General features: G+C 37.7%; 1 pseudogene; it reads right to left on the reverse strand.

Moving 5' to 3' along the window:
- Nucleotides 1-14040: 14040 nt before the first annotated feature.
- LOC147498060 (putative pentatricopeptide repeat-containing protein At1g69350, mitochondrial pseudogene) lies at nucleotides 14041-14550 on the reverse strand (annotated as a pseudogene).
- Nucleotides 14551-18697: the final 4147 nt, after the last annotated feature.

The raw sequence follows: 18697 nt of genomic DNA on the forward strand, positions 1-18697 counted from the left end.
ATGGTCCAAGAATTGACCCAATAAAAGGAGTAAAAGTGGACAAAAAGTCTGTTGAACCCAACTGCAGCTGAAGAGGCCTTTTTGGACTGAAAGAATTGGGTTTTGGGCCTGATTCTCTGGCCCAAAACATGGCTCCAAGCCCATGCACGATTTTTGGATCTGAAAGTATAAAAACCAAAGCTTCACTCTTTGTTAATGGTAGATAGTTAGACCTAGATTAGAATTAGATTAGTTAGCCTCCATTAATGAGTTTTAGAACTTAGTTTTAGAATTTCATTTCTTGTTTTAGATTAATTTCTTGAATCATTGAATATCATTCATTAGATAAATAGAATAGTTATTATTTTTGTCATTTCAATTTTTGTTATTTCAATCTATTAGATCTAGTTTTAATTATTGTTGATTATCATTTCTTAGTTGTTAATTAGATTTTAATTATTATTTAATTTAGATTAGTAAATTTCAAATCTTGATATTATGTTTAGTTTAGATTCATATGGAAATGATTGCGGAATGATTCTCGGCTAAACCTCCATTAGAGGGGGTTGAGAAGCCTTGATGTAAGCTTGATTCCGATTATCGTAGAGTCGTCGTAATTTCTATTCCACTCTAGAAACGATTAATTCGCCATGAGAATGGGTTTAATCGTTCACATGCTAGTTATGAATTGGTAGAAATGTCATGTGTAATTAGGGATTAGGAAGAACCAATTGTTCTCGCGTGAGCGATTCATTCGATTACTTACGATTAATTCGTCGTTAGTGAGTTAAGTTGAGTTAAGGTGGAATCAATCCCCCCTAATTCCTTATTATATAATCAACGTAGTATTTCCGTAGTTGAATCAATTATAGTTTGTATCTTGTGGGTAGTTGCATCGTAGTATAATTCCCCCTCGTAAACCTCTCATTAGACTTAAGACCGATTAATTAGACTAGAAAGCATTCCATGCTAGAGAACTAGGAGTGGAACGAACTTCCTACTCCATTATATCTGTTCAATAGAAAGAGAGTAGAAACTTTGATAAATATAGACACGTAAATAAGTTTTAGTTTACTTACGTTTTGAGTTCATCGTTCATTTCGTAGGTAAACTATCATTTTTATCTTTTATCAATAGATATGCCGATATCGGCCAAATTCTTAACCTTTCCTCCAAGACAAATTTACAGCAGATGATCAAATAACTTATTATTTTAAAACTTAAATTTAAAACCACACAACATAAACAAACACCTTAATATTTAAATTTAACAACTGAATTAAAATCCAACTAATAAAACAAAATCATGAAATAACAGCGAACACAAACTGATGGTGAAACCCTAGTTATGTGATGAAGATAGACCCTAAGATGGAGATTGGCCCTGGGATGGAGAATGGCTTGAACCATCTGTCCTTCGGCGACGACGCTCATGCCTGTCGGACTCGGCTGAAGCAGAGTCCTCCACGGGTGGCATTCGTCGTAGCATCTCTATTCGGAACAAGCGCTATGCTTCCCTCTCAGTCCTGAGTAATGCATACTGGGCTTGTTGATGCTGGTGGATAGTCTCCATGTTAGACAAGATATCGTCCTGAACCTTTTCGAGCATTTCAAGTCTCGTCTGAAGGTTCGTTTGCTTTTTTCAAACTAAAATCTGTCTATCTCGGATATCTTCACAAATACCATAAACGCAACGCAAGCCAGTTTGCAACACTTGCATGCGTGCTAAATTAGAACTACAATTATCTAATGCATCGTCATCCAGACATGTCATATCTTCCCTTTCATCCTCTGACTCAACAACCTTTCCTTCCGACAACGGCCACGTCTCTTGGATGCAATCCATATAGATACTTGCATTAGAATGCAATTTGATCTTAATAGGAGTAGATTTTGCGACAGCTCTAAAGGAGAGCATGATCTTAGTGATCAATACGGGAAGAGGCGCCAAGGTTTTTCCCACTCCTCTAATCACATTAAACATTAAGTCAAGGATGCAGAAATTATACTTATTTGTTTGCAAAATCCAGAGAACGTGCAGACATTGCAGGCCGATATCACTGACTTTGTTTTTCCCCGAGGGCGTTCCCAATCCAATCCAGCTAAGCTCTGACCCGGTTGATTGGTTCTCGGTTGACTGGCGGACGCAATGAAATGTCGGATTGTATTCACCCTCCACGACATTATCTTTCATCAAAGCAGGAACTCCAGTATACTAGGATTCCTGAATTGTCGTTACGAGATTGCTTTCAAGCGTAATTCCTAACAGTTCAGCCAACAACTGTCTCGTTACTTCCCTCCTCGTTCCTGCTACCTTTATAAAAATCCTATCCCCCTCCAATTCTCGCTTTTTATAAAACTGTTCTACCACATCATAGTGATAGAACTCCTCGGTCGAAGTACCACAATCGCCTCAATCCCTCCTAATCATCTCCATCGTAAAAATGGCCAAGTCGTCGGCAACAAACGCGTGCTCCGGCAAAATTCTTTGTCGTAGTGCCATTGAAGTTTCTGAGACAACTAATGGTTTTGTAGACTGTAGGGGAGGCGAGTTTGAAGAAAAAACAACGGTGGTGGCGGTGGTTACTTGAATTGGTGGCTGTTTTTCAGAGTTAGGTTGGTGGTGGTAATGGTTTGGAGAAGATTTTAGTTGGATTTGAATTTCTTGGCATGGGTGTAGTTAGGTTTCCTTTTTTTTTTTTTTTTTTTTTTTTTTTTTTTTTTTTTTTTTTTTTTTTTTTTTTGGTGTTTAAGGTTTGTTTTAAACCTTGGTAACCGGCGAGTTGAAAAGGAAAGAAGTGTGCGTTTTGGGAAGGAAGGAGACGCACAGATGTGCGTCCGGTTTGGGCCCAAGCCCAATTTGAATTCCGAAATTTTCCGAGTTTTTGCGCAATTTCAAATTGAATTTGCCGCTTCGTTACTGGCCCGATTTTGGCGAATGAGTTATGGAAATGATCAGTAGAGAATTTCCAATCCAATGATCCATAAAACACTCAATTTCAGCCATGGGTGACGTATAAGAAGGTGAAAAAATGTCTCGAAGTGCGTGTGTGACGTAAGTTATGCGAACGAAGGAAATCTAAGTTTTAGATTACGTCAACCCAATTGAACTACAAGTAATGGGCCTAAGCAACACAAATGGAAAGTTCGAGCAATCCCGATGGAAAGACCGATTGCCTACCCCCAAACAAATTTTTAAACACAAAATTTGTTCTAACGTGGGTCGTTTAAAGTCAAATTCCCAAAACTTGTTGGATTGCTATTTCTATGATTAAGAATTTTTTTATTATTATTTTTTTATTTTTTATTTTTATTTTTTATTTATTTTTTATTTTTTATGTTTTATTTATTTTTTAGTTTATTATAAGAAAAACGAAAAACAATAAATACATAATTCACCCCATAGAGGAACATGACTCCAAAACCGAGAAAATATGCAAAAGTGGAAAACGTGAATTATGTTAACCGTGGACTTAGGTTCCGGTACTTACAGCCACACACTCCATAGGGAGGGCCCAGTTACCTGAATGGTGCACTTACCACTATATGGAAGTGAAAGGAAGTACACCAATGACCAAGGTCAATCCTCATAGACAGGGTCCTGTAAAAGGACTTCCTCTACATCGGGGGCGGTTCGTTCGAAAATTTTTTAACCGTTGACCATTAACTTGAAAGGTACTGTTGTCATTGGGATTTACCAAGGTGATTGCCCCGTAAGGGGTGACTTCAGTAACTAGAAAAGGACCAGACCAATGGGTTTTTAGTTTCCTTGGGAAAATATGTAGATGGGAGTTGTAAAGCAAGACCTTTTGACCGACCACAAACTCTTTGTGCAAGATTTGCTTATCATGAACACGTTTCATGTTAGCTTTATAATCCTTCGCGAGATCGTAAGAATCGCTACGGATTTCTTCAAGCTCATTCAATTGCAATTTGCGTTTGACACCTGCCTCATCAATATTGAAGTTAAGGCTTTTATAGCCCACAGTGCACGGTGCTCTAATTCAACGGGCAAATGACATGGTTTCCCAAATACAAGTCTAAAGGGAGACATACCTATAGGAGTTTTGAAAGCAGTTCTATACGCCCATAAGGCATCCGATAGACGCTTCGACCAGTCTTTCCTATCAGGGTTTACAGTTGTTTCTAGAATCTTTTTGATTTCCCTATTAGAAACTTCTACTTGTCCGCTAGTTTGTGGATGATAAGGAGTTGCTACTTTGTGTGTAACGCCATTCTTTTTCACTAGGGATGCAACAACTCTGTTGCAAAAATGTGTTCCACCATCACTAATGATGGCTTTAGGAATGCCAAACCGATAGAAAATATATTCTTTAATAAAAAATACAACGGTCTTATGGTCATTGCTACGGCAAGGTAGGGCCTCTATCCATTTAGACATGTAGTCCACGGCAACTAGAATATAAATGAAACCGTGGGAAACAGGGAAGGGACCCATGAAATCAATGCCCCAAACGTCAAAAATTTCTACTATCAAGATTGGATTTAATGGCATCATATTATGTTTCGTGATTCGCCCAAGTTGTTGGCAACGAATACACGTCTTGCAATGCACTTGGGCATCCTTAAAAAGGGTAAGCCAATAAAATCCACATTGAAGAACTTTAGCGGCTGTTTTCATCCCACTAAAATGGCCACCACACTCTTTGTCATGGCAGAACGATAGGACTTCATTATATTCCCACTGGGGAATACAACGACGAATAATCTGATCCGCACAATACTTAAAAAGGTATGGCTCATCCCAGTGGTATAACTGAACTCTGGCCAAGAACTTCTTCCGTTCATTTCTTGACCAATTATAAGGCATAACATCAGCCGCTAAATAATTTACAATGTCAGCATACCATGGTGCTGAAAAAATCGCATACAGATGCTCATCAGGAAAAGAGTCCGGTATGGACTCAGAATCACTCTGATCGTCATTTGTGAGTCTAGATAAGTGGTCGGCAACTACGTTTTTGACTCCTCTTTTGTCCTTTATTTCTAATGTGAACTCTTGCAAGAGAAGGATCCATCGGATTAATCTCTGCTTAGCATCCTTCTTTGCAAGAAGGTACTTAAGGGCTGCATGGTCCGTGTAAACTAAAGTTTTAGAACCAACCAAATAAGGACGAAACTTATCTAAAGCATAAATGACAGCTAAGAATTCTTTTTCGATAGTTGAATAATTCCGTTGAGCATCGTTTAAGGTTTTACTAGCATAATAAATAACAGTGGACTTATTATCTAGTTTTTGTCCCAAGACTGCACCAACTGCATAGTCACTAGCATCACACATGAGTTCGAAAGGTTTAGACCAATCGGGAGGCTGTATAATTGGTGCAGAGGTTAGTGCGGCTTTTAAAGTTTCAAAAGCCTTTGTACAGTTAAAATTAAAATCAAAGATTGCATCTTTCAAAAGCAGATTAATTAAAGGCCTAGCTATTTTCGAGAAGTCTTTAATAAACCGCCTATAAAAACTTGCATGGCCTAGAAAGGCCCTAATATCACGGACAGTCCGTGGTTTAGGTAGGGTCGATATCTTATCTAGTTTGGCCTTATCTACTTCTATGCCATCACTAGATACGATGTGACCTAGTACTATGCCCTTTTCACCATGAAATGACACTTTTCCCTGCTTAAAAGCGAGGCTCTTTTTCGCGACCGTGTCAAAACCTTAGACAAAGTTAGACAAACAATCGCGGAAGGAGTCTCCATAGATAGAAAAATCATCCATGAAAACTTCCATAAAGCTCTACCATGTCACTAAATATATGAAGCATACACCGAAGGTACCAGAGCATTACAAAGGCCAAAAGGCATTCGCTTATAGGCATACGCTCCAAAGGGACATGTGAAGGTAGTCTTTTCTTGGTCATCAATATCAATAATAATCTGAAAATAGCCCGAGTAGCCATCCGTAAAATAATAAAAAAGCATGACCAGCTAGGCGCTCGAAAGCATTTGATCTATAAAAGGTAAAGGAAAGTGATCCTTTCGTGTCATAGCATTTAAACGTCTGTAATCAATACAGATCCTCCATTTCATAGGACCTTGTGTGACAACATAGTCACCCTTTCCGTTACGAACCATAGTAACTCCCGATTTCTTAGGAACTACATGAATGGGGCTTACCCATTCGCTATCATAGATTGGGTATATGATACCCGCATCGAGTAAGCGTAAGACTTCTTCCCTAACCACCTCTTTCATGGAAGGGTTCAAGCGACGCTGAGGTTCACGAGAAGTCTTCACATTATCCTCCAAATGGATACGATGAGTGCAAACATTAGGGTCAATTCCCTTAATGTCGGCTAGGGACCAACCAATCGCCGACCGATGTTCCCTAATCACCCGGATTAAATGTGTCTCTTCATTCTTAGATAACAGAGAAGATATAATTACCAGATGACTACCATCCGGATCAAGTTGAATATATTTTAACTCCGGGAAAGAGGTTTAAGCAATCGGGGGAAGGAAAATCAATAGATGTTTCGTCGGGTCCTCATTTTGCATAATGAATACTTGCTTAGATAGCAAGTCTTCATACTCGGTATATGGAGCAACCGAAGGTCTACAATTGGTGTTGACTCAAGGATGGTGTTGACTTCCTCTAAGTAGGAGCCATTTACAAAATCTGAAATTCCAAAACAAAGGAATTTGTACATATTGTTTTCGGGAAACGTGTTGTTAAAATAATCTTGAGCTAAGCTCTCGATCATGCTAACCTCCCCATCTATAGACGAATCTGGTAACTGTTTCATCATTTTAAAAACATTTACCTCAACTGTAAGATGGCCAAAAGATAAGGACATCTTACCATCGCGGCAATTTATAAGTGTGTTGGCAGTTGCCAAGAAGGGGCGCCCTAAGATGATCGGTACAGAGTCGTTAGCGACTTCTGTATCGAGGATAACAAAATCAGCAGGATAGTAAAAATCCTAAACCTTAACAAGCACGTTTTCCACTACACCCTTAGGATACTTAATTGACCTGTCCGCTAATTGCAACGTTATTTTTGTAGGTTGCATTTCCTGTAGACCTATTTGTTTATACAAGTAATACGGGAGTAAGTTAACACTCGCCCATAGGTCTAATAAAGTGGTCGTCGTGTGGGAATCTCCTAAGGTGCATTTTACAGTAGGACGACCAGGACCCTTGTACTTAACAATTCCATTATTTTCGGATAAAGTTGGGAACTGTTCAGTTAGAAAGGCGTCTTTAGGTATGTTGGTCTTACGCCTAGTAGTGCACAACTCTTTAAGAAACTTAGCGTGGTTAGGGAGCTTTTTAATAGCTTCGAGAAAAAGAAGGTTTATCGTTAGATTCTTGAAAACGTTCCTAATCTCCTCAAAGTTTGTATCCCTGGTTAGCATGACTAACTTTTGAAGGAATGGTGGTTTCGCTCTATATTTAGCGTATGGCTCGACTTGATTTGTTACCTTGGCTTTCTGTTTCTTAGTTTGTTGTTTAACTGGTACCTCTACAGTGGTAGGCTCTTCAGTTTCTACTACGGTATCTAGTTCGATATCCGGTGTAGGGAGTACTGATGGGGTAACTATAGACATAGTTACTTTGTTATCAACCACTCTTCCAAAGCGGAGAGTGGTGATGGCATTAGGGTCACCTACGATTGTAGTTTCAGTACTAGTATTACCGTTTACCTCAAAGGCTGTGTTTGCTGTTTTAGGGTTTGGTATCGCTTGTCCTAGAAACACGCCTTTTGGTTGGGCTTTCTCTTGGGCTAACTGTTGTATGCCCTGATTTATGGATTGTAAGATCTGTTGGTTTGATTGAGTCATTGATTGGAAAAGTTGTTGGGTAACCTGTATAAAGGCGTCTATACGATCCGGATGTGATGGTGTAGTAGTCACAGGTGGTGGGACTGGAACTATCTCACATTGATTATTTATGGGTGGGTTGTGATAGTTACTATTGTTAACCGGAACGATACCTCTATTCGTATTATAACTATTATAATTACCCTGACCTTGTGCTAAACCTTGTCGTGGTTGTGCTTGGTTGTTATAATTATTATAATTTCCCTGACTTTGTCCCTGTCCTTGCCTAGGTGGAGCTTGATTATAGTTGTTTGCTTGCTTAACATTTTGGTTATTAAACCCTGAGGTGAAACTTGTTGATTGTTTCGCCAACTAAAGTTGGGATGTTGTCTCAATGGGGAATTAGGAATAGGATAGCTATTAATGGAGCAAACATTGTCTTGCTCTAATTGTTGTTGTTCATAGGCGAGAGGACAATAGGATTCGTGGTGCTCGGGGACTCAAACAGACATTACATGGGTTGGAGTTAACATTCATGACGGAATAGGCTTTTGTTGCACGTAAATAGACTCAACCTTTTAGTTAGAGAGATTCGATTAAATTTTTAAGTTCTAGATCGGGTTTCATCTCAAACATACCGGGCGCCCTTAATCAAGAAGAAGAACTAATGCAGAGCGGGGATATCATCACTACCCCCAATTGTTGTTACGTTTAGTTTGATCTTCTAAAATTTGTAAGCCTCCGGGCTCCTTTACTTAGGAAACTACCCCCATTCATTATGTCAAGGACTTCTTTATGGTGATGTTGAAGTCCTTTGAAAAGGCATGAACTAACGTGTCTTTTGCTAGGTTATGGTGTGGACACTCTATAAGCGGATCGGTGAAACGATTCCAAGCCTCGAAAAATGATTCATGAGGATTTTGTCGGAAAAAAATGAATCTTGGAAAGCATCTCATCCGTCTTTTAGGGGTGGGTAAAATGTTCCATAAACAAATTGAACAAGTTTAGCCCACGAGTCCACAGAGTTAGGCGCTTGGGCAGTTAACCAAGACGCTGCCTTATTGGCTAAGGTGAAGGGAAATACCCTCAATTTAATTTGTTCCGTACCAACCGTAGGATGATGGAATGTTGTAAGGACTTGTTCAATCCTACGCATGTGTTGATAAGGTTTTTCATGATCTAAACCATGGAAAATGGGTAACAAATTAAATATGTTTGGGGGAATTCGAAAATCCCCAATGGGTCTGCTAGAACGATGCAAGATTTAGGGCTATCACTCAAGGCTTTGTAAAAGTCGGAGAGAGGAGTCTCTCTTTCTTCAGCCATTATGTCCGGTGTGGTTGGTGGAATAGTAGTTAGAGGTGTAGTGATTGGTATACTCGATAGATTTGTTTGTTGACGCTGACGGTTAATTACGTTCGGTGTTTTTCTCCGACCAGATCTTAATCTCATGCAAATCTAAGTCTAAACACGACAACACTCCAAACAATCTTGATATTTTAGTATAAACCTCTAATTGGAGATGCGAGGTATGGACGAAAGGAATACCTGATAGCGTCCTTGCTTCGCTTATGAATAGCGTCTTCTTTACGCGTGTTCAGTGTAAATAACAAGTTAGAACACTGAAAAACTTAAAAATCGGGTTCAAAACAAACCTGTAGAAATCCGAAAATTTAGCTTAGAGCTTAGAGCGCTCACTTAGTCGGTCGCCCGTGTAACTTGAAGTTACAGTTTTTAGGGCGGGTCGCTCGCCCACATGGGGCGGGTCGCGACTCGTTATTACAGTCTTTTGGGCGAAAAGGCGCTTTAGAAGCGTGCGGTCGCAGCCCGTATATTTTTTCTTGACTTTCAACGCTGAAACGGACAACCACAGTATGAATCAAACAAGGGTGGGTAGGTTTAATGGGACTTAAAAATGACTAATTATACTATGAAAACAATGCTAAAGTGAAACTAAGATGGCAGCGGTGCCATTTGATAAAATATAAAATTGGTAGTTTACCTATGAAATGAATGATGAACTCAAAACGTAAGTAAACTAAAACTATGTTATGTGCTATATTTATCAAAGTTTCTACTCTCAATTCTATCGAAATAGAGTGGAGTAACAAATTCGTTCCACTCCTAGTTCTCTAGCATGGAATGTTTTCTAATCTAATTAATCGGTCTTAAGTCTAATGAGAGATTTACGAAGGGTGTTATACTACGATACAATATGAAATTGATTATGTTGAATTTAAACTACTTAATGCTATGGAAATATGATTGTTTTGAATCTAGATAAAGGATTAGAGGGGAATTGAATCCACCTCGAATCCAACTTAATAACCTAGCATAGATTCTTGTATCTCGATTCTTACGTTCTTACGGTAAGAATTTCGAGTTCTAATCCCTAGTGTTCATGACATTTCTACCAAATACTAACTAGCATGTGAGGCCGTCCACCCATTCTCATGGCGAATCACGACCTTCTAGAGTGGAATAGATTCTATAATGCTTCTACACTATGCCACTAAGTTTTCATCAAAGCTTCATCAACCCCTCTAATGGAGGTTTTAGCCTTGAGTCATCAACCCATTATTTCCCATTGAATTATAACTACACATCATATTAAAATTCTAACTTAACTAATTTAACTAACAATGTTTCAATCTACTTAAACTACGAAATGATAATCAACAAGAATTAAAATTAGATCTATAAATTGAAATGACAAAAATCAAAATTGATAAAAATAACTATTTTATTTATCTAATCAATCAAGAACAATGATTCAAGACTTAATCTAAAACAAGAATTGAAAATGGAACTTAAACTTAATTACTCTACTGAAAACTAGATCTAGAGTTCTATATAGTTTTAGGTCTAACTAGCTACCATTAACAAAGAGTTCAGCTTTGGTTTTTATACTTTCAGATCCAAAAATCGTGCATGGGCTTGGAGCCATGTTTTGGGCCAGAGAATCAGGCCCAAAACCCAATTCTTTCAGTCCAAAAAGGCCTCTTCAGCTACAGTTGGATTCAACACACTTTTCGTCCACTTCTGCTCCTCTGATTGGATCAAAGCTTAGACCATTGGAAAGCTCTTTCCGAGACGGTCATTTTGAAATAAGGTAGGCCCCATTTCGAGTTTTGAGTCCAAAGATACGGCCTTCGGAAGTTCTGCTAACTTGTGTGTTGTTTCTGCCCGCGTCGACTTTTCAGCTTTTGACCGGGCTTTAGAAAGGCTTTGTCTTCTTGAATCTTGGCCTTTAATCACGTAACTCCTTAGTAACCGACCTTTGCTCCTTTATCTCGCTAAAGTGGCATATTTCTGCACATAATGGACTTTGAAACCTGAAATGCATTAAAACACGTAATCAATGTTAACTCTTAATTATTACTCACATAATTGGTCTAAAAGTATGACTGTTACAGGGTTAAAACTACAGTTTTGGGCTCTTATCAGTGACCCAACTGACGAACCGCCCTACAAACAGTATAAAGCTCTACGACACCAAAAAAGCATATAAAGCCCTCAAAATAAACAATATCATCCACCAGGCGTAAAGCTCTAACATTGTTGTAGGACCACCATTCAACTTGTCATATGATAAGTTGAATAAATTAGTAATCACATACTCCAACCATCAATTAATCAAGAAAATATTAAACAAGACCATATACTTACCATCAAACAAGTTGTCTCATCAAATTTTTGAAAACACTACAATGCATGTTTTGTGTTAACATAGTGCGGAGCGACAATTGAGTGCCAATGACATCGAGGTTGCACCAACTCATACTCCAGGTTTGGGATTGGCCTGAAGCACGGGAAGTACTCATAGATCCATGCCTAGATGAGAAAATACACACACAATTAAAATACTAATAAGATAAAGGGTTAATATATAAATGAAAACACTAAATATTTTACCTGTAGGAGAGTGAAATAGCCTGAAATGCCTTTGACTTTGCCACCTGTGGCAGCCCCAAGACCACGGTACAAGTATGCAAGTATTGCTACACCCCATGCATAGTCTTTGATCTCACTAAACTTCAACAACAACCTCAAGTATCAAACAGGCACTGCAGTCCCAGACTTGTCGGGGAAAATAGTACATCCAAAAAAGAATAAAAAATAACCTCTGATAACACGTTGTAGCTCTATCAAAGTCGACGCCTTTTTCACACGGCCTTTTACTTTAATCGTACTATCATACACCTTCCCAGCCATGTGATGCTTCAGGAATTGTAATCTTACTTTTGATATGAAGTGGCTGGCTTGCAACTCCTCCTTAATCGTTCGCAACGATATATTAAGAACGCTGTTAAGAATTTTCTAAGTCTGTTCCAACTTCATATCAATGTTCCCTTACACGGCTCTTCCTTTTATCGGGACTCCTAGGAGTTGGGAGACATCATCCAAAGTGATAGTCTCTCCCCAAACGGCATATGAAATGTGTTGGTCTCCGGATGCCACCTCTCCACAAACGCAAAGACCAACACTGAATCCTGATGCTCGTATACTCCCATCACGAGATCATACAAACCCGTCCTTCTGAGCTCGTTTTCAAATCTAGGAGAGTTTTTCAATTTTGACTCCAGATTTTATTGATTTAACTTGCTTAGGTGCTGACCATACTTCAAAACTCCGCGCTCCTAAAACAATAAAGATAACAAAGAGTCAATGAGGAGAAGATTTAATTTCATAAAAAAAAAAAGTTAAAGTACTAATTAGTATTAATATTACCTGCCCCTCCCAAACATCGTGAGCAACGTGTACATCATAGTCATACAACAGCTGGTCCTTGACACGTCCTCGCACTCTAGTCGGGCCACCACCATATGTGCCTAGTTGGTACTCCTTGTCTTTCTTCAATTTTCTCACAAAAGTTTGAATAGGACGTACCACTGGTGTCTCCATTGTTTCCTCCACCGCTTCCTCCCTATCATCATAATCCTCTTCCTCATTGCCATCCTCCTCCAAATCATCGTCAACCTCCTCCAGATCGTCATCCTTTTCGTCCCCTTCCTCATCGTCATCACCAGACTCTTCACCATCCACCTCTTCCTCTTCCTCATCACCATCAGCATCCTCTTCTTCCCCTTCCTCGTCCCCTTCCTCATCACCATCAGCATCCTCCTTTTCCCCTTCCTCATCACCATCATCATCCTACTCTTCACTATCACCACCATCTAAATTCTCAATAAGAACTACATCAACATCCTCATCTAAATCTAAATCTATGTCCTCATTTACAATAGGAGCCATTATTTCTTTCTTCCTTATTCTTTTATTTTTTTCTACTACCTTTAAATCACCTACACCTACTACATTACTTGGATCAGTGGCTTCTCTATCCCCTTTACGGGAGGATGATGACGTGGCCCTTCCTATTTTTTTCTCAGGTGGGTCAGCACAACCCTAATTGCTACTACCGCCACTAAACAATTTCTTAGCACCTATGTAGATGGTTTTTGCTACATTCTTCACATTCTTGGATTGAGGAGCCCTTATTACTACAAAAATAAGTAATAAACAAGTATTAGTAACAAGGTAATTTAAAAAATAGTTTTCGTCTTCAGAAAATGACAACAAACAAAAACGAACATAACCACTCCAAATCGAAGAACAAACAAACATAACCACTCCAAATCGAAATAATTTAGAAATATTTCTTCTTTCCACTCCAAAACATTGTTACAATTAATACAATGATATAGTGAATATGATCCAATACAATCAATTTGCAATAACAAGAAATCTAGCAACTACTAATCTACTGAATGGATAAAAAAAATGCATGTTCATATATAGCAAAATTGGGCATAAGTGCATAACCCTAACGTCGTTTGCAATACAGGGTTTCTGGATACATCGAAATCAGGTACCACGTATAACAATTTTCTTGTTCACTTTCATCTTATGTCAACGTACTAAGAAAAATGGTGGAACATGCTCCAGTTAGACTGAAACTATTAACATAGTATCCTGCAAAACCAGGTGATAGTAGTAACAAAAGCTGCGCCGCCCGGATTTCAGTGCAACATTTCGTACCAGACTTGTAGATGTACTTAGAGTGACTAATAACATACTTAACTAGAGGAGTTGGATTTGAACCTCTCAGCTGCTTTACACTAAAGTACTTTTTATAAGCCTGCATTCGTGGTTGAGAAGCCCCACAACACCCTTACTATGCTCTTGGTAAGAATTAAGTAGTTTCATACAAAAATAACATTTTGAATGTTTCCTACAATTAAAGGTGGACTAGTGAAACTCTAACATTCTACTACTGTCAGTGAAACTCTGCATTATCCAAGTCATTACATTTACCATACATAACAATTAAAGAACTTTCCCAAGACTCATTGCTTTCAATCATCTTCCTCACAATAAAACCATGCATAAACTTTGCAAGTTTACGATGACACAACAAATAACGAGCTTCACTCACACCAAGCAATATAACCGGATCGACTTCAACCCCTTGAAAAACCATCTTTCTAAACAAACCCAACCCATCGTAAACCCGACCATTATGAACATAACTCGATACCATTGAGCTCCAAGCTACAACATCCCTTGCAGACATTCCATCAAACACTTTTTTAATTGCATCTAAACTATGAAACTCACTATACATACAAAGCAATGAAGTCTCAACAACTCTATCAAACTGAAGTCCATTTTTAATTACCCTACCATGAAACTTACAACCAGTATTTACATCACTAAGACCTGAACAACCTTTAAGTACAGATGGATATATAAATTTTTTACAAATATAAGGTTGGTCATAAACCATTTGATGATATAATGAAACAACTTCTTTAAAAGAGCAATTCCAAACATAATTCTTAATGAGTACACCTTTAATTGTAGGAAATGATAACTAGACAATCATTTTGAATAACCACAAACTTCAATACATAATGAAATAGGCCACAAGAACAATTAGGATAAACACAAGAACAAAAAAAACAACAAAAACTATAGCAATGCAGGCTATGCAGAAAAAAAAAAAATTTTTTTTTTACTTGCCTGAAGCCTGAAGACAACAATGCTGCTTGAACTCTATTTGAGAAGTAGAAGACTGGAGTGGATGAGATTTGGAGTGGAGTGGGAGTGGGCAAGACTGGAGATTTGTTTTTGTTTGGTATAAATTTGGTTTTCGTTTTTGCTAGTGGGCGAGATGAAGGTGTTGGGGTTTGGCGAGATGAAGGGTTTTGTTTTTCTTTTGTTTTTTGGTTTGTTTTAATTTGGGCCCTTAGATCTCGAGATGGAGTGGGCGAGATGAGTGCGAGAGATTGGGAATGGGTTGGAGTGGGCAAAATTGGAAGTGGGCGTATCCCTCCCTATATATATATATATATATATATATATATATATATATATATATATATATATATAGTAATTCTCTAAAAAGTAGCTACTTAAGTTAACTTAAAATAAGTACGTATGTAAAACTTCACCTACAAAATGAATTCAAACCTATTTTTTTGTGGTTATGAAGCACTCACCATAATTATTATTTTCCCAAAATTTCATTTTCTTTGGAAACTTCTAACATAGATAAAAATTGTTGTCATCTTTAAAAAGAAATCTAACGGTCCAGAAATGTTGAATTTTTGTAATTGTTTTTTGCCAATGTTAGAGGTTTTCAAATGAGCTGAAATTTTGTTAAGATGATATTAGTATTGAGTATATCATATCCATAAAAAAATAGGTTTAAATTCATTTTGTAGGTGAAGTTTTACATACGTACTTATTTTAAAGTTAATTTAAGTAGCTACTTTTAAGAGAAGGATTGTATATATATATATATACTTAAGTTAACTTAAAATAAGTACGTACGCAAAACTTCACCTATAAAATGAATTGAAACCTAATATTTTGTGGTTATAATGCACTTACTGTATGAACCCTAAATATCTCAATGAAACAATCTCTCTTTTTTCTCTCTTCCTCACTATTCTCTCTCCTTCCTTCACCTAGCGGCCTCCTTTTTTTCTCTTCATCCTCTTCTTTTTATATCTCCCCCTCCGAATCAGAACTGTTCATCTGTCTTGTTATCCCATGGCTCTCCCTCTGACAGTACGCATGCCACGTCCGTAGTCTAGGGTTCCGCGGTCTTGATTCCCTACTACTCCCTTTTCTTCGTTATGTTGCATCATATCCCCTGCACCGCTGACTAAGTCCAATCTTCCCACATTGTGCCACTACAAATGCCCCTTCTCGACTCCGCAGTCCTGTTAATGGATCCGGGGTTGAGAACTCTCATTGTTATTCTCTTTCCACCTCCCACGTTATTTTTTCTTGTTTTACGTGTGAGGTGGACTGCACTCATGATAAACGTAAAAAGAATAGTTTTAACAATGAATAAAGCGATGAAACTCTAAACGTAAGTAAAACTAAACGATAGTTTACGTGCCTAATTTATCAAAGATTTCTACTCTCAATCCTATGAGATATAGTGGAGTAGAGTGATTCGTTCCACTCCTAGTCCTTCCGCATGTTAATGTTCTCTAAGTATAAGTATTCAACTCTTAAAGTCTAATGAGAGATTTACGAAAAGGCAACTAGACTACGATGCAACTACCCACAAGATGTACTAGTCAACTATTAGAACAACTATGGGAATGCTACATTGATTCTATGATAAGGAGTTAGAGGGGGATTGATTCCACCTCAACTCGACTTAATCCTATTAACGATGAATCGTCGTAATCCGAATTGAACTGCTTCGCAGAACAATTGGTTCTTCCTAATCCCTAATTACACATGGCATTCCTACCAATTCATAACTAGCATGTGAATGATTAAACCCATTCTCATGGTGAACTAATCGTTTCTAGAGTGGAAAGGAAATTACGACGATTCTACGATAGTCGGAATCAAGCTTTCATCAAGGCTTCTCAACCCCCTCTAATGGAGGTTTAGCCGAGAATCATTACGCAATCATTTCCGATTAAATTTAAACTAAACATGATATAAATAATTGAAATTTACTAATCTAAATTAAACAATAATTAAAATCTAATTAATAACTAAGAATTGAATAACAAGTAATAAATGAAATTAGATCTAACACAAATGTAAATGACAAGAATCGAAATTGACAAACTAGCTATTTTATTTATCAAACTAATTAAGAACAATGATTCTAAGAATTTAATCTAAAACAAGAGTTGGATTTGAAATTAAACTTAATTAAAAACAATTAAATAAAAACTAGATCTAGAAGCTATTTTAATGGCTACTTTTTACTCTAACCTATCTACCATTAACAAAGATTTAAGCTTTTGTTTTTATACTTCCAGATCCAAAAAATCGTGCATGGCCTTGGAGCCATGTTTTGGGCCAGAGAATCAGGCCCAAAACCCAATTCTTTCAGTCCAAAAAGGCCTCTTCAGCTGCAATTGGCTTCAACAGACTTTTCGTCCACTTCTGCTCCTCCGATTGGATCGAAGCTTAGACCATTGGAAAGCTCTTTTTGAGCCGGTCGTTTTGACATAAGGTAGGCCTTATTCCGAGGTCTGAGTCCAAAGATACGGCCTTCGAAGTTCTCAGACTTTGTGTTTTGTTTCACGCCCAGCGTCGACTTTTCAGCTTTTGACCGGGCTTTAGAAAGGCTTTGTCTTCTTGAATCTTGGCCTTTAATCACTGGAACTCCTTAGTAACCGACCTTTTGCTCCTTTATCTCACTAAAGTGGCACATTTCTGCACATAATGGACTTTGAAGCCCGAAATGTATAAAATCAATGTCGGTCGGTGTTAACTCTTAATTATTACTCACATAATTGGTCTAAAAGTATCACTGTTAAAGGGTTAAAACTACAGTTTTGGGCTCTTATCAAACCACCCCCAAATAGCATTTTGCTTGTCCTCAAGCAAAGATGAGAAATTAGAATAAGTGACCAAAAACGGAGTTCTATCTACTCTCGTCTCGCTGAGTGCGATTGCATTGACCATATGCAACAAGGCCTAAAACCACTAGGAATTCCCTAGTGGACGAGTTATAGCCTCGTGAGAGTTTCCCAGTGAAGGTACTCACAAACTTCATCTATACTACAACGACTAAGAAATAAAACTATTGTTTCCTTATTCATGCTCCAAATTATCTATACATCTCACTAGCTATGAACAAGAATAACCAAGTCAAAAACCTAAGCTAATATATGCATAATAATCAATCATCTATAATAAACATATATACAATGAGTAATACTATGAAATGTCTAGCAGGTCCATTTCTGAAACTCGGAATAGCGTCCTTAAGTAGGTTCTCACAATAATAGTCAAGATACAACACTCTGATTTTTCCACTCAAGTTTAGCTACTCTAGTGCGCAGTGGGCACACTTTACCTTACAATCTCAATGACAACAAGGAAGCCGGAGTCGATCAAACACATCTGCCACTTACTATCACACTAGCCTATTCTTAATTGAGCTAGAGGTCTTTATTAGGTGTTGCGGGGATTAGGAGATGGTTTAAGAAGGAAGGAAATGGATATTTAAAAAGGACAAGTCTAAGATAATAAAGTTTTCATATTATGTAACTTAGAGAAAACCTTGTTATTTTCTTTTACTTCTATACTTTGTTTCCATCCCTAGCCATATTTTTCTTTTTCTTTTCTTTGGCTTTTTACTCCCATTTATTCTATTTTTGGAGTTTTTATTTATTTCTTTTTTTTTTCTTTTCCTTAGATGGAAACTTCTTTTCTTTATTTTCTGAAGGCAATTAACTAACTTTTGTTTACACAAGTTTTTCTCTTCTTCTTTCTTCCTCATTCTATTCTCAGACTTATTCTAAATTGGGTAGGTTGAATTATTTTTTTTATTTTGTTTTTGTTTTTGTAACAGGGTAAAGGGATTGTGGTTTATGAAAGGCTAAAGAAAGGCTCAGAGGGGCGACTAGCGGGAAATCATTCATAGGTTTGAATTTTTGGCT

Source organism: Coptis chinensis, chromosome 5, assembly GCF_015680905.1.
Source record: "Coptis chinensis isolate HL-2020 chromosome 5, ASM1568090v1, whole genome shotgun sequence".
Classification (NCBI taxonomy): domain Eukaryota; kingdom Viridiplantae; phylum Streptophyta; class Magnoliopsida; order Ranunculales; family Ranunculaceae; genus Coptis; species Coptis chinensis.